This window comes from Phyllobates terribilis, unplaced genomic scaffold (genome assembly GCF_046119375.1).
Source record: "Phyllobates terribilis strain yellow unplaced genomic scaffold, ASM4611937v1 Scaffold_4__5_contigs__length_816908805, whole genome shotgun sequence".
Lineage (NCBI taxonomy): Eukaryota > Metazoa > Chordata > Amphibia > Anura > Dendrobatidae > Phyllobates > Phyllobates terribilis.
In genome coordinates this window covers 188,180,265-188,201,936 of record NW_027362764.1, presented here as the reverse complement: position 1 = coordinate 188,201,936, position 21,672 = coordinate 188,180,265, and the positions used below count along the sequence as shown (strand labels likewise).

At 40.8% G+C, this 21,672-nt stretch overlaps 1 protein-coding gene across 5 annotated transcripts in view; it reads left to right on the top strand.

Moving 5' to 3' along the window:
* THRB (thyroid hormone receptor beta) overlaps positions 1 to 21,672 on the top strand; it is a 449,080-nt gene that overhangs the window by 312,829 nt on the left and 114,579 nt on the right. The window contains exon 4 of one of the 5 annotated variants that reach the window (XM_073677980.1): positions 1,372 to 1,399. The exons of the other annotated variants lie outside the window; for them this stretch is intronic. The gene's annotated coding sequence lies outside the window, so the exon portion shown is untranslated. The remainder of the gene's footprint in view (positions 1 to 1,371; positions 1,400 to 21,672) is intronic. 5 annotated transcript variants of the gene reach the window in all.

The window sequence follows — 21,672 nt, the reverse complement described above, 5'->3', positions numbered from 1 at the left end:
TAGAATATTGCTGAAAAAGACATATATTTGTAAAGTAGTTCTCATGGAGCAGGGTAGGAGGCTTGATATCTCCAGTTCAGATGACCTGTAATTATTAAATTAATACTTTAAAAGGTCTGTGTGTTCTGCACTTGCCAAATGTGAGAGAATAAGTTTCTTTTGTAAATATTTTTTCGTTCTGGTTGTTCTCTAGAGTAAATATCTAATTGCCCCAGTGCCTATACTTTTGGCACGATCTACAAGAACTTCTCCCCTATTCGTCTGCCTCGTTGGCACCGTGTTTGGACAGAATGGGCACTATGCTACTTCTGCAAACACTTCTACTGTTTAGTTAAATTATTAAAATACGTTCTTTGTTCTCGTACTATAGTATGATTTCTTTTATTGCTCTTGTTTGTTTTCAAAAGCATCTCAGAAACAAGTAATGTTTTCCTTTGAACATGGCTTTCTAGTTGTTTAAAATGTTCTTTATGGAATCCATTAACAGTGCAAAGTTGCCAACAATTACATTTCTGGCTACCATCTAAAAATGGTAAATCTCAGAAGTGATTTGAACACCGCGAGGTTTCAGGTGACATTTTTTTTAGGAATCTTACATTTAAATGCGACTTGAGGGTTTGCACTGACTGGGTTCAGAAAGGTCCGTGGCTGTGGTCAGTCTGTGATTTCAACTCTAATCTAAAGTAACTTCCGTGTACGTTCAGGGCTGTAATTAAGGCCAAGTTCAGATACACATATGAAAATTCATACAATTTTCATCCAGAAAAAAACAGACGTTTTCATCCATATTGTCATCCCTATTCCATCCATATGCAATCCATGTGTCTGTGTTTTGCATCTACATAACATTCGTATGGCATTCATTTTTATGCATCAACAGTTAAAAAAATGTACAAGACAAAATTCAGTTTTCTTTAAGAATTGCAATTTATCCATAAAAATCAACGCACTACAGATGATCCATGTGTGATCCAATTTTTTTGAATGCGTGCCCCTAGACTTCAGTGGCTTTTTCTACACATGGACGCTCGGGCTTTGTGTAAAAGCTCATCTGACCAGCCCAATTAAATAATATTGGTCGATGTGCTGTCCATGTACTGTCCAACTTTTAAACGGACAGTACACATACCGTATATATAATACTTTCATCTGAACGAGGCCTAAAGGAACTATAGTGATGCAGACGACAGCACAGCCATCTGATACCAACTCACAGAAACTGTTGGATGGCAGAGTTGCCAGCCGCATTTATACAGAAGACTCATGCCACATGGGGAAATCTGCTGTGTAAGTCTTGTACATTGAGATAACAAGTAAAGTCTCAAGACATAATTTACCTTAATTTTTACCTATGTCTTTTTCAACCCATAGAGATCAACTGAATATTGCGTTAGTACCAGTAAGTAGAGACCATTTTTATTTGCATTGTCACTTACTTGCTGTATCCTAAAAGTCAAAATTCATTACCACAATATTAAGCATCTGAAGTCAGTAGAAATTTTTTTTACAGTGTTAATGAATTAACTATTTATTATTTCATCAACCTTGACGAGCTGGTGCAATCCTAGAAAGTAATTTTAGCAATTGTGATGAAAAATGGATCCACTCATGTGGTATACTGTGGTGTATTGAATAAAAAAACATCAAGTTTTGTTCTTGCTGTAAAAAACAGTAGATTGTAGATTTGCATCCATCCAGTTTGTAATTTTGCAAAGATATTGCTCAGAATTTTTTTTTTTTGCGATGACCTAAAAACCTTGTTTGGTACCATTTGTAGTATGAACAGGGCACAGGAAGTTGACTTACTAATGTTCAGCTTCCTGACACAAATATAATACTGAAGGCTTCCATACACTGATCAGTGTGATAAGGATTTGGTCAGTGTATTGTTAGTTTTTACAATCAGAGTTTGGTCACCTTTTACGCTTCTCCTATAAAACAGTCCATGAAAAGCACACAGAGCATCTGAGAGCTGTCCAATTTTCTCACGTATCCATAGACTTGTATCGGCGAGTTTGACCTGACACTCGGATCAATATCGGACAAGTTTCCGCACTTTTGTGCAGACCACTCTGTGAAAATCCCTGATAGCACTCGTATGAGAAAACATCTGAAGGAGCCCTTTTATTACGAGGGATGTAGATCTTAACCCCCCTATCTTGCCAAAGACCACCAAGATTGCAGAGACTGAACACTTCACCTTTTCAGACAAACACGACTCTTACCACAAAACCCTTTGCTACCATAGACCATCATGGAGGTTGGCATTGACATTTTCAATGCTTTAGCCCACCAATGTTGTTGGCATAGACACTATAAACTCTTCATCTAGATGCTGTATTTTCCTAGATAATATGTACTGAGTTTTTGGCTCCCATGTAGCTATTTATTTGGGATCTATATAGCAATATTTATTTTTTGTGCCCAGACACCTTACTCCCCTGCTCACAGTGACAAAGAAGGGAACATTAGGGTTATCCAGATAGTTTTAGGCATTGGACCAAGCATTACAACATAATTTAGTACTCCTGGTATCAAGGGCAGAGTTTACAATTTTTCAATTTGCAAAACCTGGATGATGTGTAAGAGACATTGGAGTGAAGGTAAATGTAAATATTTTTTTTTTCCTATAACTTTAACTTTTGCTGCTTAACGTTACTAGTCCGTTGGCTTTTAGAATTATAGCCAGTGTCTATGTCATGAAATCACATATTGGGATGATGTTTACTGATTCACAGCAGGTCGTCAGCCAGTGATTAGTTTGGCACCATGGTATACAGTGATTACTGCAGCAATGATAAGCTGTAATGTTAGCTCCTGTGTGCACCTAGCTAACCTGTCATCATGAGGACAGGTGGTTCCCTGCTCGCTATCAGTCATTGTCTATGTACATCCTAATACAAATTGTATGGAACTCAGGAATTATTCATTGTCAAGGTAGCACAGGTTGCTATGACAGTCTGCGCTATAAAGAGAAATAACAAAGACGGAGACAGTACGAGGTTAAAATAAGGTGACGCCGGCTGCCGATACTGCTGTGTCACTTTACCGTCGGATCTGCTTCTCTTCTGTTCACTGTAAACACTCATATATTGGAATATTGCCACATATATTCCTCACTTATCTCATTGTTTTCCCTTTCAGAGAAAATAAAATGGATTTCAACTTAAAATGTGCAAATTATTGTTATTATTTATTATTATAGCACCATTTATTCCATGGCGCTTTACATGTGAAAAAGGGGTATACATACAAGAACAATTACAATAATCTTGAACAAAACGTGACGGCGACTGGTACAGGAGGAGCGAGGACCCTGCCACGAGGGCTCACAATCTACAAGGGATGGGTGAGGATACAGTAGGTGAGGGCAGAGATGGTCGTGCAGCGGTATGGTGGAGCGAGGGTTACTGCAGGTTATACGCTTGTCGGAAGAGGTGGGTCTTCAGGTTCCTTTTGAAGGTTTCCACTGTAGGCGAAAGTCTGATATGTTGGGGTAGAGAGTTCCAGAGTAGGGGGAAACACGGGAGAAATCTTGTATACGATTGTGGGAAGAGGAGATAAGAGGGGAGTAGGAAAGGAGATCTTGTGAGGATCAGAGGCTGCGTGCAGGTATGTATCGGGAGACTAGGTCACAGATGTATGGAGGAGACAGGTTGTGGATGGCTTTGTATGCCATGGTTAGGGTTTTGAACTGGAGTCTCTGGGCAATGGGGAGCCAGTGAAGGGATTGACGGAGAGGAGAGGCCGGGGAATAGCGGTGGGATAGGTGGATTAGTCGGGCAGTAGCGTTTAGGATAGATTGGAGGGGTGCAAGAGTGTTGGAAGAGAGGCCACAGAGCAGGAGGTTGCAGTAGTCGAGGCGAGAGATGATGAAGGCGTGCACTAGTATTTTTGCAGATTCATGGTTGAGGAATGTGCGGATCCGGGAGATATTTTTGAGTTGGAGTCGGCAGGACGTGGAAAGGGCTTGGATATGTGGTTTGAAGGAGAGATCAGAGTCCAGGGTTACCCCAAGGCAGCAAGCTTGCGGAACTGGGGGGAGTGAACAGCCATTGACGATAGATAGGTCGGGTGGGGGGGATGAATGAGATGGTGGAAAGATGATGAATTCTGTTTTGTCCATGTTAAGTTTTAGAAATCTAGCAGAGAAGAAGGATGGAATAGCGGACAGACGTTGTGAGATTTTAGTTAGATGGGAGGAGATATCGGGTCCGGAGAGGTAGATCTGTGTGTCATCAGCATAGAGGTGATGCTGAAAGCTGTGAGACTCTATGAGCTGTCCCAAGCCAAAGGTGTAGATGGAGAAGAGGAGGGGTCCTAGGACTGAACCTTGTGGGGACACCGACAGATAGAGGGCGAGATGAGGAGGTGGTGTGTGAGTGGGAGACACTGAATGTCCTGTCTGTTAGGTATGAAGAGATCCAAGATAGGGCCAAGTCTGTGATGCCGAGAGATGAGAGAGTCTGTAGTAAGTGGGAATGGTCCACTGTGTCGAAGGCAGATGACAGGTCTAAGAGGAGGAGGACCGAGTAGTGTCGCTTGGATTTGGCGGTTAGTAGGTCATTGGTGACTTTAGTCAGGGCAGTTTCAGGAGAATGGTGCAGTGGGAAGCCAGATTGGAGGCAGTCAAAGAGAGAGCAGGAGGAGAGGTGGGAGGACAGTTCAAAGTGAATATGATGTTCCAGTAGCTTTGAGGCGCAGGTGAGAAGTGATATGGGGCGATAGCTAGACAAAGAGGATGGGTCAGGGGAGGGCTTTTTGAGGATGGGTGTGATCGAGGCATGTTTGAAGCATGAGAGGAAGACACCAGTTGTTATCTCTTCAGAGAGGAAGAGGACTTTAACTCTAGCGCCATCTATTGGAAGTAGCAATTCTAGAAGTCAATATTTAACAAGCCTTGCAATATGACTTAGGACTTCCAATAGGTGGCACTAGAGTTCCTCTCTGAAGAGACAATTTGCATATTTAATTTCCCAGAGTAGCTTACAAGGCATTTAAGTCTCCTCATACTGACATGCCAGACCTGGCATGTCACTCTCTACAAGGAGAAACCTTACCCCTTAGATCTCAGTCTTAGCCTCTCACCTAGCCAAATCAGTTCTCATACTTTGCACTGATTAGGGGCAATACCCCGAAACACTGTGTCTCCAAATTGGGATTCTGGTTTGGCTTTTATCCTAAGTCATATGGCAAGGCTCGTTAAAGGGTCGATATTGACTTGTAGGATTGCTACTTCCAATAGATGGCGCGAGAGTTCAAGTCCTCTATCTCCCTGAGGAGACAATTTGTAACTTAAAATGTGAAAATGGGCAAATATTAACAAATTAAAAGTTTGAACAAGATTCAACATCTAATAATTGTGTTTAACCCCTTTCTGGCCCAGGGAGTACTAATACATATCTGTGCCCTTGGTCTTATGGGCCAGATACGTATTAGTACGCCCTGGCGATTTCACCCGCTCACAAGCGGTGCAGGTGAGATCGCCGCCGGTTGTCAGCTGATTGTCACAGCTGACACCCGGTGCTATGTGCAGGGAGCGGTCCCGCACCGCTCCCTGCATGTTAACCCCCAAAATGCTGCGATCGAAATCGATCGCAGCATTCCGGTTCAAGAAGAGGTAGAGCGATACTTACCTTCTCTGCCGGCGTCCCGCGGCGTCTGAGTCCGGTCCCGGATGTTGTCATGGTGACCCGATGTCATCATGACAACATCCAGGTCACCAGGAGGCAAGAAGTTACTTTGGTCATGCGCAGTGCGTGACCAAAGTAGCTTCTCCCTGTGCAGCGCTGACAGGCTGCATAGCACAGGGATGGTGCTGCATTCCTGTGCTATACAGCTGATCAGGCTGCAAAAAGTGAAAATCCCATAATGGGACAATGTGTAAAAGTAATAAAAATGTCAGAAAGTGAAAAAAAATAAATAAATTGTAAAAATATAAAAAAAATAATAAAAATAAAAATATATTGTACCCAGAAATAAATAATCTTATGGAAAAAAAAATAAACCAATGAAAGTACACATATTAGGTATCGCCGCGTCCGGAACGACCTGACCTATAAAATTGTCCTGCTAGTTAACCCCTTTAGTGAACACGGTAAAAAAATAATTAAAAAAACAAAACATAAAACGATGCTTTATCATCATACTGCCAAACAAAAAATGGAATAAAACGCGATCAAAAAGACGAATGTAAATAAAAATAGCACCAATGAAAATGTCATCTTGTCCCGCAAAAAACAAGCCACCATACAGTTCCAACGGCCGAAACATAAAAAAGTTATAGCTCTCAGAATAAAGTGATGCAAAAACAATTCTTTTTTCTATAAAATAGTTTTATTGTGTAAAAGCGCCAAAACTTAAAAAAAATATATAAATGTGGTACCGCTGTAAACGTACTGACCCGAAGAATAAAGCTGCCTTATCAATTTTACCACACTCAGAACGGTATAAAAGAAAACAAAAAAACAATTCCTGAATTGTTGGTTTTTGTTTATTCTGCCTTCCAAAAATCGGAATAGAAAGCGATCAAAAAATGTTATGTGCCCGAAAATGGTACCAATAAAAACGTCAACTTGTCCCGCAAAAAGCAAGCCATCACATGACTCTGTTGGCTGAAATATGTAAATATTATAGCTCTCAAAATATGGCGATGCAAAAACTAGTCTTTGCAAAAAAAAGGTTTTTTTTAGTGTGTGACAGCTGTCAATCATAAAAACACGATGTGAATATAGTATCGCTGTAATTGCACTGACCCGAAGAATAAAGTCGTCTAATCACTTATACCGCACGAGGAACGGCCTAAAAAATAAACTCTAGGGTTAGGGTTGTGCTAGGGTTAGGGTTGTGTTAGGGTTATGCTAGGGTTAGGGTTGTGCTAGAGTTAGGGTTAGGGTTGTGCTAGGATTATGGTTGGGCTAGGGTTAGGGTTGAGCTAGGGGTAGGGTTGAGCTAGGGGTAGGGTTGAGCAAGGGGTAGGGTTGGGCTCGGGGTAGGGTTGGGCTAGGGTTGGGCTAGGGTTAGGGTTGTGCTAGGGTTAGCGTTAGGCTAGAGTTAGGGTTGGGCTAGGGTTAGGGTTGAGCTAAAGTTAGGGTCGGGTTAGGGTTGGGGTTGTATTAGGGTTGAGGTTGTATTATGGTTGGGATTTTTTCAGAAGTAAAGAAAAAAAAATGACGATGATATGGTAACTAATGTTGAGCGCAGGGTATAGAGAACATTTTGAACCCAGAGATACGATACAAAATTTGATAACATTAGGTCATCATATTGAATAAGTTGTCATTAGTCTTGAGTGCAAGTGCTCGCTACTTGAGTTTGCATCGGGTGCACGGGTATGCACCCAGTATAACGGGTGCTCGAGTGATATGCTCGAGTCTCCGTCCCAAATGTTTTGCAGCTATTATACAGCCAAAAAACCTTGCGGGGATTGCCTGCCATGCACGAGTGATCCCCGCATGGTTTTTTTTGGGTGTCTAATAACCGTGAAACATGCGGCGCGGGGACTCAAGCATGTCACTTGAGCACCCGGGATACTTGGTGCATACCCGAGCACCCGGTGCAAACTCAAGTAGCGAGCACTTGCACTCAAGACTAATGACAACTTATTCAATATGATGACCTAATGTTATCAAATTGTGTCGTACCTCTGGGTTCAAAATGTTCACTATACCCATTGATAAAATCTTTGAGGGGTGTAGTTTCCAAAATGGAGTCACTTTGGGACGTTTCCACTATTTAGGCACATCAGGGACTCCCCAAATGCAACATGGCGTCCGCTAATTATTCAAGCAAATTTTACATTCAAAAAGTCAAATGGCGCTCCTTCACTTCCGAACCATGCCATGTGCCCAAACAGTATTTTTTCCCCACATATGGGGTATCAGCTTACTCAGGAGAAATTGCACAACAAATTGCATGGTGCAATTTTGTCCTGTTACCCTTATGAAAATGCAAAATTGGAGGCTGAAAAACATTTTTGTTGAAAAAATTAGAAAATTTTATTTTTCAGGGTGCTCACCACACATCTAGATAAGTTCCCTGAGGGGTCTAGTTTCCAAAATGGAGTCACTTGTGGGGGGTTTCAACTGTTTAGGCACATCAGGGGTTCCCCAAACGCAACATGGTTTCCTCTAATTATTCAAGAAAATTTTACATTCAAAAAGTCAAATGGCGCTCCTTCCCTTCTGAACCCTGCCGTGTGCCCAAACAGTGGTTTTCCCCCACCTATGGGGTATCAGCGTGCTCAGGAGCAATTGCACAACAAATTTTAGGGTTAATTTTTTAATGATACCCTTGCGAAAATAAAAAAAATTGGGGTCTAATGTAACATTTTTGGGAAAAAAAATAAATGTTAATTTTTTCTTCCACATTCCAAAAAATTCTGTGAAGCACCTGAAGGGTTAATAAACTTCTTGAATGTGGTTTTGAGCACCTTGAAGGGTGCAGTTTTTTGAATGGTGTCACTTTTTGGTACTTTCTGTCATAAAGACCCATAAAAGTGACTTCAAATGTGATGTGGTTCCTAAAAAAATGGTCTTGTAAATTTTGTTGTAAAAATGAGAAATCGCTGCTCAATTTTAAACCCTTATAGCTCCCTAACAAAAAAAGTTTGGTTCCAAAATTGTGCTGATTTAAAGTAGACATGTGGGAAATGTTATTTATTAACTATTTTGTGTGACAATCTCTCTGATTTAAGGGTATGGAAATTCGAAGTTTGAAAATTGCGACATTTTCAAAATTTTCACCAAATTTCTGTTTTTTCACAAATAAGCGCAAGTGGTGTTGAAGAAATTTTACCACTATCATGAAGTACAATATGTCACAAAAAAAACAATCTCAGAATCAGGGGGATCCATTGAAGTGTTCCAGAGTAATTACCTCATAAAGTGACAGTGGTCAGAATTGTAAAAATTGGCCTGGTCATTAACATGCAAACCACCCTCGGGTGTAAAGGGGTTAAGGCCTAATTCAGAGTCTGTTTCTGACATACGTGTCCTGTGTTCTTCATGGATAAAATATGTACCTTTTATAGTCTATGCGGCTGTTCACATCGTCATATTTATTTCCTCAAAAAAAGACTACACTGTGTTCCAAATTATTATGCAAATAATATTTTCTCAGATTTTCCCAAATTACCTATATGAATTGCAGTCATTGTAATTTTCCAGTCAAATAACTATTAGAGTACAATTGAAAGGTTTTTGTACAAACTGCCTATGATAACAGTATATTTTTAAAAAATAAAAAACTCAAACTGCACTCAAAATGCATGTTCCAAATTATTATGCACAGCAGAGTTTTCAAACTTTTTATTTTAATAAAGAACAAAAAAATGATCATTTTTGAAATTATAAGCATTAGCAGGTTATTACAAACTGAAATCAAACAGTTTTCAACTCAAAACTTTATTCTAGGTGATGTTACATTTGCACATAGAACCGCTTGTTCGAAAGGAGCTTCTGAACTCTCTCGTCCATTGAATTTGTCAGGTTTTGGATGGTTTCTGCTTCAATTGTTTTGCATGAGGACAGAATACCCTCCCAGAGCTGTTGCTTAGATGTGAACTGCCTCCCGCCATCATAGACACTCCTTTTGATGATGCTCCAGAGGTTCTCAATGGGGTTGAGGTCAGGGGAGCATGGGTGCCACACCATAAGTTTGTCCCCTTTTATGCCCATAGCAGCCAGAGATGCCGATGTGTTATGTGCAGCATGAGACGGGGCATTATCATGCATGAAAATGATCTTGCTGCGGAATGCACGGTTCTTCTTCTTGAACCATGGCAGGAAGTGCTGTTTGAGAAACTCAACATACATTATGGAGTTCATCTTTACCCCTTCAGGGATCCTACAAGGGCCGACAATCTCTCTCCCCATGATTCCAGCCCAAAACATTACTCCACCTCCTCCTTGTTAGCGCCGTAGCCGTGTTTGCATGGGGTGTCCATCAACCAGCCATCCTCCACTCCATCCATCTGGACCATCGAGATCATTTCATGCATGATAATGCCCCGTCTCATGCTGCACATAACACATCTGCATCTCTGGCTGCTATGGGCATAAAAGGGGACAAACTTATGGTGTGGCACCCATGCTCCCCTGACCTCAACCCCATTGAAAACCTCTGGAGCATCATCAAAAGGAGTGTCTATGATGGCGGGAGGCAGTTCACATCTAAGCAACAGCTCTGGGAGGGTATTCTGTCCTCATGCAAAACAATTAAAGCAGAAACCATCCAAAACCTGACAAATTCAATGGACGAGAGAGTTCAGAAGCTCCTTTCGAACAAGGGGTCCTATGTGCAAATGTAACATCACCTAGAATAAAGTTTTGCGTTGAAAACTGTTTGATTTCAGTTTGTAATAACCTGCTAATGCTTATAATTTCAAAAATGACCATTTTTTTGTTCTTTATTAAAATGAAAAGGTTGAAAACTCTGCTGTGCATAATAATTTGGAACATGCATTTTGAGTGCAGTTTGAGTGTTTTATTTTTTTAAAAATATACTGTTATCATAGGCAGTTTGTACAATAACCTTTCAATTGTACTCTAATAGTTATTTGACAGGAAAATTACAATGACTGCAATTAATATAGGTAATTTGGGAAAATCTGAGAAAATATTATTTGCATAATAATTTGGAACACAGTGTAAGAAATGTCAGTTTTTAGTTTTTATGTGAGGCGCAGATCAAACTCACTTGTTCAGATCAATACTATCTACGGCGTGCTCGAAAAATAGGTTTGCGTCGCCGCAGCTGCATGTTGTGAGTCTGTTCGACAGCTGCAATACATGCATGGATTGCCTGTTTGTTAGGCAATTCTTGTATGAGTTGCAGCTGTCGAACAGACGCACAACATACAGCAGCGGTAACTCTTACATAGTTTTCGAGCACGCTGAAGATCCTCGGTTAGCACCCGAGCGTTCTTGGATAACCCCTTATCCGAGCATGGTCGCTCATCACTACTGTGTCCTGAAAGGGGTGATCAAAGAAAGACAGTCTCTATCCATTTGCTCTATTAGGGCTTATGGATGTCATACAGGGGTCTTCAACAATTTTGAGAATATCACGCTCACTGCAAGCGCAGGAGAATTTTCCCACGTTGTCTGTGACGTGCACGAGGTGAGCCGAGTTCATTGGACATGACCTCGGCTCATCTTTATGCCATCACAGCCAGACACTGAGGAGTGCAAGCATGCCTGCACTTCTCAGTGTCTGCGGCATAGCAATCTGGATGGCAGCTTTCGGCTGCGATCCAGCCTGTCATGTGAATGTAGCAGAGCTGGAGCCGTCCTGGGAACCATGGAAAGGTAAGGATGATGTTGGTTTATTATTTTACTTTTATTGCAGAAGACTTTGGCTTCTGCTGGAATGGGCGTGATGGTAAGTATGGTTTAATTTAGAACTTTAAAAAATTGTGTGTTTATTTAAATTAAAGGACTTTTTTCTGGGTGTTGTGTTTTTTTTAAATACTTTACTAGAAATTCATGGCGGTCATGTCTAATATTGGCGTGACCCCATGAATTTCGGGCTTAGGGCCAGCTGATAATACCAAGCTGGCCTTAACCCCTTTATTACCCAGTGAGCCACCTCACCAGGGCCCTGGATGAGTTGGTTACAGCGCCAGAAGATGGCGCTTCTATGAACGCGCCATTTTCAGGGGTGGCTGCGGACTGCAATTTGCGGCGGGGGGGGCCCAGAAAGCTTGGGCCTCCCTGTTCTGCGGATTCCAGCCCCCAGCTGCCTAGTTGTATCTGGCTGGACACAAAAATAGGGCGAAGCCCCCCGTATTTTTTTTTTAATTATTTCATGAAATTCATGAAATAATTAAAAAAAAAAGGGCTTGCCTATATTGTTGTGTCCAGCCAGGTACAAATAGGCATCTGGTGGTTGGGGGCAGCCCGTTCCTGGATGCTGTACCTAGCTCGCATACAAAAATATGGCGAAGCCCACGTCAAAATTTTTGGGAAAAATTAATTAAAAGATAATTTAAAAAAATAATAATTTAGGGACTGCATCTTTATTAACCCCTCACGTGAAGGGGTTAATAAAGATGCAGTCCCTAAATGTGTTTTTTTTAAAAAAAATTTTATTGAATTTTTCACCAAAAATTTGATGTACAGCAGGCAGGAACGGGCTGCCCCCAACCCCCAGATGCCTATTTGTACCTGGCTGGAAACAAAAATACAGGGAAGCCCTTTTTTAATTATTTCATGAATTTCATGAAATAATTAAAAAAAAATTGCCGTGGGGCTTCGTCCTCTTTTTGTGTTCAGCCAGGTACAGCAGGCAGGAACGGGCTGCCCTCAACCACCAGCAGCCTATTTTTACCTGGCCGGACACAACAATATAGGGAAGCCCTTTTTTTTTAAATTATTTCATGAATTTCATGAAATAATTTAAAAAAAAAATACGTGGGGCTTCGCCTTATTTTTGTGTCCAGCCAGGTACAACTAGGCAGCTGGGGGCTGGAATCCGCAGCACAGGGAGGCCCAAGCTTTCTGGGCCCCCCCCCGTTGCAAATTGCAGTCCGCAGCCACGCCAGAAAATGGCGCGTTCATAGAAGCGCCATCTTCTGGCGCTGTACCCAACTCATCCAGGGCCCTGATGCGGTGGCTCACTGGGTAATAAAGGGGTTAGGGCCAGCTTGGTATTATCAGCTTGCCCTAAGCCCGAAATTCATGGGGTCACGCCAATATTAGACATGACCGCCATGAATTTCTAGTAAAGTATTTAAAAAAACACAACACCCAGAGTAAAGTCCTTTAATTGAAATAAACACACAATTTTTTAATGTTCTAAATTAAACCATACTTACCATCATGCCCATTCCAGCTGAAGCCAATGTTTTCTGCAATAAAGTAAAATAATAAACCAACATCATCCTTACCTTTCCATGGTTCCCAGGACGGCTCCAGCTCTGCTACATTCACATAACAGGCTGGATCGCAGCAGAAAGCTGCCATCCAGCTTGCCATGCCGCAGACACTGAGAAGCGCAGGCATGCTTGAGCTCCTCAGTGTCTGGCTGTGAATGCATCCAGATGAGCCGAGGTCATGTCCAATGAACTCGACTCACCTCATGCATGTCACTGACAGCGTGGGAAAATTCTCCTGCGCTTGCCGTGAGCGCAGGAGAATTCTCTCACGCTGGGATGGCATTCTGATGACAGGCTGGATCGCAGCTGAGCGCTGCCATCCAGCTTGTCATCCTTCAGAGACACTGCAGAGCGCAGGCATTATGGGAACTTCCGATTCCGGTATTCGATATTCTAAAAGTATCCGATATTTCAGTATCGGAATGCTCAACACTACTTGTGTCATAGTGTATAATGATGGCTTGCGTCATTGTGAATAATAATGGCTTGCGTCGTTGTGTATAATAATGGCTTGTGTCGTTGTGCATAATGATGGCTTGGGTTGTTGTGTATAATAATGGCTTGTGTCATTATGTATGATGATGGCTTGTGTCGTTATGTATGATGATGGCTTGTGTCGTGTGTAATGATGGCTTGTGTCATTATGTATGATGATGGCTTGTGTCGTTGTGTATAATGATGGCTTGTGTTGTTGTGTATAATGATGGTTTGTGTCATAGTGTATAATGATGGCTTGTGTCGTTGTGAATAATAATGGCTTGTGTCATTGTGTATAATGATGGCTTGTGTCGTTGTGAATAATATTGGCTTGTGTCATTATGTATGATGATGGCTTGTGTCGTTATGTATGATGATGGCTTGTGTCGTGTGTAATGATGGCTAGTGTCGTGTGTAATGATGGCTTGTGTCGTGTGTAATGATGGTTTGTGTCGTTATGTATGATGATGGCTTATGTCGTTGTGTGTAATGATTGCTTGTGTCGTTGTGTATAATGATGGCTTGTGTCATTGTGTATAATGATGGCTTGTGTCGTTGTGTATAATGATGGCTTGTGTCGTGTATAATGATGGCTTGTGTCATAGTGTATAATAATGGCTTGTGTCATCGTGTATAATGATGGCTTGTGTCGTGTGTATAATGATGGCTTGTGTCGTTGTGTATAATGATGGCTTGTGTCGTGTGTATAATGATGGCTTGTGTCGCTGTGTATAATGATGGCTTGTGTCATGTGTATAATGATGGCTTGTGTCGTGTGTATAATGATGGCTTGTGTCGTGTGTATAATGATGGCTTGTGTCGTGTGTATAATGATGGCTTGTGTCGTGTGTATAATGATGGCTTGTGTCGTGTATAATGATGGCTTGTGTCGTTGTGTATAATGATTGCTTGTGTCGTGTGTATAATGATGGCTTATGTCGTTGTGTATAATGATGGCTTGTGTTGTGTGTATAGTACATAGTTTTAAGGTTGAAGGAAGACTAAGTCCATCTAGTTCAACCCATAGCCTAACTTGTTGATCCAGAGGAAGGCAAAAAAAAAACATGTGGCAAACACTAAGCTCCACATTGGGGAAAAAAATTCCTTCCCGACTCCATACGACAATCAGACTAGTTCCCTGGATCAACGCCCTATCAAGGAATCTAGTATATATAACCTGTAATATTATACTTTTCAATAAAGGCACCCATGCCCTTCTTAAATTTTAACAGTGAATCACTCATTACAACATCATGCGGCAGAGAGTTCCATAGTCTCACTGCTCTTACAGTAAAGAATCCCCATCTGTGATTATGATTAAACCTTCTTTCCTCCAGACGTAGAAGATGCCCCCTTGTCCCCGTCTCAGGCCTCAGAGTAAAAAGATCAGTAGAAAGGTCTTTGTACTGTCCCCTCATATACTTGTACATAGTAATAAGATCACCCCTGAGCCTTCTTTTTTCCACAGTAAATAACCCCAAGTGTAATAACCTGTCTTGGTATTGCAAACCCCCCAGTCCTCTAATAACCTTGGTCGCTCTTCTCTGCACCCGCTCTAGTTCAGCTATGTCTTTCTTATACACCGGAGACCAGAACTGTACACAGTATTCTAAGTGTGGTCGCACTAATGACTTGTATAGAGGTAAAATTATGTTCTCCTCATGAGCATCTATGCCTCTTTTAATGCATCCCATTATTTTATTTGCCTTTGCAGCAGCAGCCTGACACTGGCCACTAAACGTGAGCTTGTCGTCCACCAATACACCCAGGTCTTTTTCAGTGACAGTTTTGCCCAGTGTTTTACAATTAAGCATATAATTATACATTTTATTGCCTCTGCCCAAGTGCATTACCTTACATTTATCCCCATTAAAGCTCATTTGCCATTTATCAGCCCAAGCTTCTAGTTTACATAGATCCTCCTGTAATATAAAATTGTCCTCCTCTGTATTGATTACAATGATGGCTTGTGTCGTTGTGTATAATGATGGCTTGTGTCATGTGTATAATGATGGCTTGTGTCGTTGTGTATAATGATGGCTTGTGTTGTGTGTATAATGATGACTTGTGTCGTTGTGTATAATGATGGCTTGTGTTGTGTGTATAATGATGACTTGTGTCGCTATGTATAATGATGGCTTGTGTCGTGTGTTTATAATGACGGCTTGTGTCGTCGTGTATAATGATGGCTTGTGTCGTGTGTATAATGATGGCTTGTGTCGTTATGTATAATGATGGCTTGTGTCGTGTGTATAATGATGGCTTGTGTCGTGTGTATAATGATGGCTTGTGTCATGTGTATAATGATGGCTTGTGTCGTTGTGTATAATGATGACTTGTGTCGTGTGTATAATGATGGCTTGTGTCGTTGTGTATAATGATGGCTTGTGTCGTGTGTATAATGATGGCTTGTGTCGTGTGTATAATGATGGCTTGTGTCGTTGTGTATAATGATGACTTGTGTTGTGTGTATAATGATGACTTGTGTCGTTGTGTATAATGATGGCTTGTGTTGTGTGTATAATGATGACTTGTGTCGTTGTGTATAATGATGGCTTGTGTTGTGTGTATAATGATGACTTGTGTCGCTATGTATAATGATGGCTTGTGTAGTGTGTTTATAATGACGGCTTGTGTCGTCGTGTATAATGATGGCTTGTGTCGTGTGTATAATGATGGCTTGTGTCGTTATGTATAATGATGGCTTGTGTCGTGTGTATAATGATGGCTTGTGTCGTGTGTATAATGATGGCTTGTGTCCTGTGTATAATGATGGCTTGTGTCGTTGTGTATAATGATGACTTGTGTCGTGTGTATAATGATGGCTTGTGTCGTTGTGTATAATGATGGCTTGTGTCGTGTGTATAATGATGGCTTGTGTCATGTGTATAATGATGGCTTGTGTCGTTGTGAATAATGATGACTTGTGTCATGTGTATAATGATGGCTTGTGTCGTGTGTATAATGATGGCTTGTGTCGTTGTGCATAATGATGGCTTGTGTCGTGTGTATAATGATGGCTTGTGTCATGTGTATAATGATGGCTTGTGTCGTTGTGTATAATGATGACTTGTGTTGTGTGTATAATGATGACTTGTGTCGTGTGTATAATGATGGCTTGTGTCGTGTGTATAATGATGGCTTGTGTCGTGTGTATAATGATGGCTTGTGTCGTTGTGTATAATGATGGCTTGTGTCGTTGTGTATAATGATGGCTTGTGTTGTTGTGTATAATGATGGCTTGTGTCGTGTGTAATGATGGCTTGTGTCATAGTGTATAATAGTGGCTTGTGTCATCGTGTATAATGATGGCTTGTGTCGTGTGTATAATGATGGCTTGTGCCGTTGTGTATAATGATGGGTTGTGTCGTGTGTATAATGATGGCTTGTGTCGTTGTGTATAATGATGGCTTGTGTTGTGTGTATAATGATGACTTGTGTCGCTATGTATAATGATGGCTTGTGTCGTGTGTATAATGATGGCTTGTGTCGTCGTGTATAATGATGGCTTGTGTCGTGTGTATAATGATGGCTTGTGTCGTTATGTATAATGATGGCTTGTGTCGTGTGTATAATGATGGCTTGTGTCGTGTGTATAATGATGGCTTGTGTCGTGTGTATAATGATGGATTGTGTCGTTGTGTATAATGATGACTTGAGTCGTGTGTATAATGATGGCTTGTGTCGTTGTGTATAATGATGGCTTGTGTCTTGTGTATAATGATGGCTTGTGTCGTGTGTATAATGATGGCTTGTGTCGTTGTGTATAATGATGACTTGTGTCGTTATGTATAATGATGGCTTGTGTCGTGTGTATAATGATGGCTTGTGTCGTTGTGTATAATGATGGCTTGTGTCGTGTGTATAATGATGGCTTGTGTCGCTATGTCTAATGATGGCTTGTGTCGTGTGTATAATGATGGCTTGTGTCGTGTGTATAATGATGGCTTGTGTCGTTGTGTATAATGATGACTTGTGTTGTGTGTATAATGATGACTTGTGTCGTGTGTATAATGATGGCTTGTGTCGTGTGTATAATGATGGCTTGTGTTGTGTGTATAATGATGACTTGTGTTGTGTGTATAATGATGGCTTGTGTCGTGTGTATAATGATGACTTGTGTCGTGTGTATAATGATGACTTGTGTTGTGTGTATAATGATGACTTGTGTCGTGTGTATAATGATGGCTTGTGTCGTGTGTATAATGATGGCTTGTGTCGTTGTGTATAATGATGGCTTGTGTCGTGTGTATAATGATGGCTTGTGTCGTGTGTATAATGATGGCTTGTGTCGTTGTGTATAATGATGACTTGTGTTGTGTGTATAATGATGACTTGTGTCGTGTGTATAATGATGGCTTGTGTCGTGTGTATAATGATGGCTTGTGTCGTTGTGTATAATGATGGCTTGTTTAGTTGTGTATAATGATGGCTTGTGTCATCGTGTATAATGATGGCTTGTGTCGTGTGTATAATGATGGCTTGTGTCGTTGTGTATAATGATGGCTTGTTTAGTTGTGTATAATGATGGCTTGTGTCGTTGTGTATAATGATGACTTGTGTCATGTGTATAATGATGACTTGTGTCGTTGTGTATAATGATGACTTGTGTCGTGTGTATAATGATGGCTTGTGTCGTGTGTATAATGATGGCTTGTGTCGTTGTGTATAATGATGGCTTGTTTAGTTGTGTATAATGATGGCTTGTGTCGTTGTGTATAATGATGACTTGTGTCATTATGTATAATGATGGCTTGGGCCGTGTGTATAATGATGGCTTGTGTCGTTGTGTATAATGATGGCTTGTGTCGTGTGTATAATGATGGCTTGTGTCGCTATGTCTAATGATGGCTTGTGTCGTGTGTATAATGATGGCTTGTGTCGTGTGTATAATGATGGCTTGTGTCGTTGTGTATAATGAGGACTTGTGTTGTGTGTATAATGATGACTTGTGTCGTGTGTATAATGATGGCTTGTGTCGTGTGTATAATGATGGCTTGTGTTGTGTGTATAATGATGACTTGTGTCGTGTGTATAATGATGGCTTGTGTCGTTGTGTATAATGATGGCTTGTGTTGTGTGTATAATGATGGCTTGTGTCGTTATGTATAATGATGGCTTGTGTCGTTGTGTATAATGATGACTTGTGTTGTGTGTATAATGATGACTTGTGCCGTGTGTATAATGATGGCTTGTGTCGTGTGTATAATGATGGCTTGTGTTGTGTGTATAATGATGACTTGTGTTGTGTGTATAATGATGGCTTGTGTCGTGTGTATAATGATGACTTGTGTCGTGTGTATAATGATGACTTGTGTTGTGTGTATAATGATGACTTGTGTCGTGTGTATAATGATGGCTTGTGTCGTGTGTATAATGATGGCTTGTGTCGTTGTGTATAATGATGGCTTGTGTCGTGTGTATAATGATGGCTTGTGTCGTGTGTATAATGATGGCTTGTGTCGTTGTGTATAATGATGACTTGTGTTGTGTGTATAATGATGACTTGTGTCGTTGTGTATAATGATGGCTTGTGTCGTGTGTATAATGATGGCTTGTGTCGTTGTGTATAATGATGGCTTGTGTCGTGTGTATAATGATGGCTTGTGTCGCTATGTCTAATGATGGCTTGTGTCGTGTGTATAATGATGGCTTGTGTCATGTGTATAATGATGGCTTGTGTCGTTGTGTATAATGATGACTTGTGTCGTGTGTATAATGATGGCTTGTGTCGTGTGTATAATGATGGCTTGTGTCGTGTGTATAATGATGGCTTGTGTCGTTGTGTATAATGATGGCTTGTGTCGTTGTGTATAATGATGGCTTGTGTTGTTGTGTATAATGATGGCTTGTGTCGTGTGTAATGATGGCTTGTGTCATAGTGTATAATAGTGGCTTGTGTCATCGTGTATAATGATGGCTTGTGTCGTGTGTATAATGATGGCTTGTGCCGTTGTGTATAATGATGGGTTGTGTCGTGTGTATAATGATGGCTTGTGTCGTTGTGTATAATGATGGCTTGTGTTGTGTGTATAATGATGACTTGTGTCGCTATGTATAATGATGGCTTGTGTCGTGTGTATAATGATGGCTTGTGTCGTCGTGTATAATGATGGCTTGTGTCGTGTGTATAATGATGGCTTGTGTCGTTATGTATAATGATGGCTTGTGTCGTGTGTATAATGATGGCTTGTGTCGTGTGTATAATGATGGCTTGTGTCGTGTGTATAATGATGGATTGTGTCGTTGTGTATAATGATGACTTGAGTCGTGTGTATAATGATGGCTTGTGTCGTTGTGTATAATGATGGCTTGTGTCTTGTGTATAATGATGGCTTGTGTCGTGTGTATAATGATGGCTTGTGTCGTTGTGTATAATGATGACTTGTGTCGTTATGTATAATGATGGCTTGTGTCGTGTGTATAATGATGGCTTGTGTCGTTGTGTATAATGATGGCTTGTGTCGTGTGTATAATGATGGCTTGTGTCGCTATGTCTAATGATGGCTTGTGTCGTGTGTATAATGATGGCTTGTGTCGTGTGTATAATGATGGCTTGTGTCGTTGTGTATAATGATGACTTGTGTTGTGTGTATAATGATGACTTGTGTCGTGTGTATAATGATGGCTTGTGTCGTGTGTATAATGATGGCTTGTGTTGTGTGTATAATGATGACTTGTGTTGTGTGTATAATGATGGCTTGTGTCGTGTGTATAATGATGACTTGTGTCGTGTGTATAATGATGACTTGTGTTGTGTGTATAATGATGACTTGTGTCGTGTGTATAATGATGGCTTGTGTCGTGTGTATAATGATGGCTTGTGTCGTTGTGTATAATGATGGCTTGTGTCGTGTGTATAATGATGGCTTGTGTCGTGTGTATAATGATGGCTTGTGTCGTTGTGTATAATGATGACTTGTGTTGTGTGTATAATGATGACTTGTGTCGTGTGTATAATGATGGCTTGTGTCGTGTGTATAATGATGGCTTGTGTCGTTGTGTATAATGATGGCTTGTTTAGTTGTGTATAATGATGGCTTGTGTCATCGTGTATAATGATGGCTTGTGTCGTGTGTATAATGATGGCTTGTGTCGTTGTGTATAATGATGGCTTGTTTAGTTGTGTATAATGATGGCTTGTGTCGTTGTGTATAATGATGACTTGTGTCATGTGTATAATGATGACTTGTGTCGTTGTGTATAATGATGACTTGTGTCGTGTGTATAATGATGGCTTGTGTCGTGTGTATAATGATGGCTTGTGTCGTTGTGTATAATGATGGCTTGTTTAGTTGTGTATAATGATGGCTTGTGTCGTTGTGTATAATGATGACTTGTGTCGTTATGTATAATGATGGCTTGGGCCGTGTGTATAATGATGGCTTGTGTCGTTGTGTATAATGATGGCTTGTGTCGTGTGTATAATGATGGCTTGTGTCGCTATGTCTAATGATGGCTTGTGTCGTGTGTATAATGATGGCTTGTGTCGTGTGTATAATGATGGCTTGTGTCGTTGTGTATAATGATGACTTGTGTTGTGTGTATAATGATGACTTGTGTCGTGTGTATAATGATGGCTTGTGTCGTGTGTATAATGATGGCTTGTGTTGTGTGTATAATGATGACTTGTGTTGTGTGTATAATGATGGCTTGTGTCGTGTGTATAATGATGACTTGTGTCGTGTGTATAATGATGACTTGTGTTGTGTGTATAATGATGACTTGTGTCGTGTGTATAATGATGGCTTGTGTCGTGTGTATAATGATGGCTTGTGTCGTTGTGTATAATGATGGCTTGTGTCGTGTGTATAATGATGGCTTGTGTCGTGTGTATAATGATGGCTTGTGTCGTTGTGTATAATGATGACTTGTGTTGTGTGTATAATGATGACTTGTGTCGTGTGTATAATGATGGCTTGTGTCGTGTGTATAATGATGGCTTGTGTCGTTGTGTATAATGATGGCTTGTTTAGTTGTGTATAATGATGGCTTGTGTCATCGTGTATAATGATGGCTTGTGTCGTGTGTAAAATGATGGCTTGTGTCGTTGTGTATAATGATGGCTTGTTTAGTTGTGTATAATGATGGCTTGTGTCGTTGTGTATAATGATGACTTGTGTCATGTGTATAATGATGACTTGTGTCGTTGTGTATAATGATGACTTGTGTCGTGTGTATAATGATGGCTTGTGTCGTGTGTATAATGATGGCTTGTGTCGTTGTGTATAATGATGGCTTGTTTAGTTGTGTATAATGATGGCTTGTGTCGTTGTGTATAATGATGACTTGTGTCGTTATGTATAATGATGGCTTGG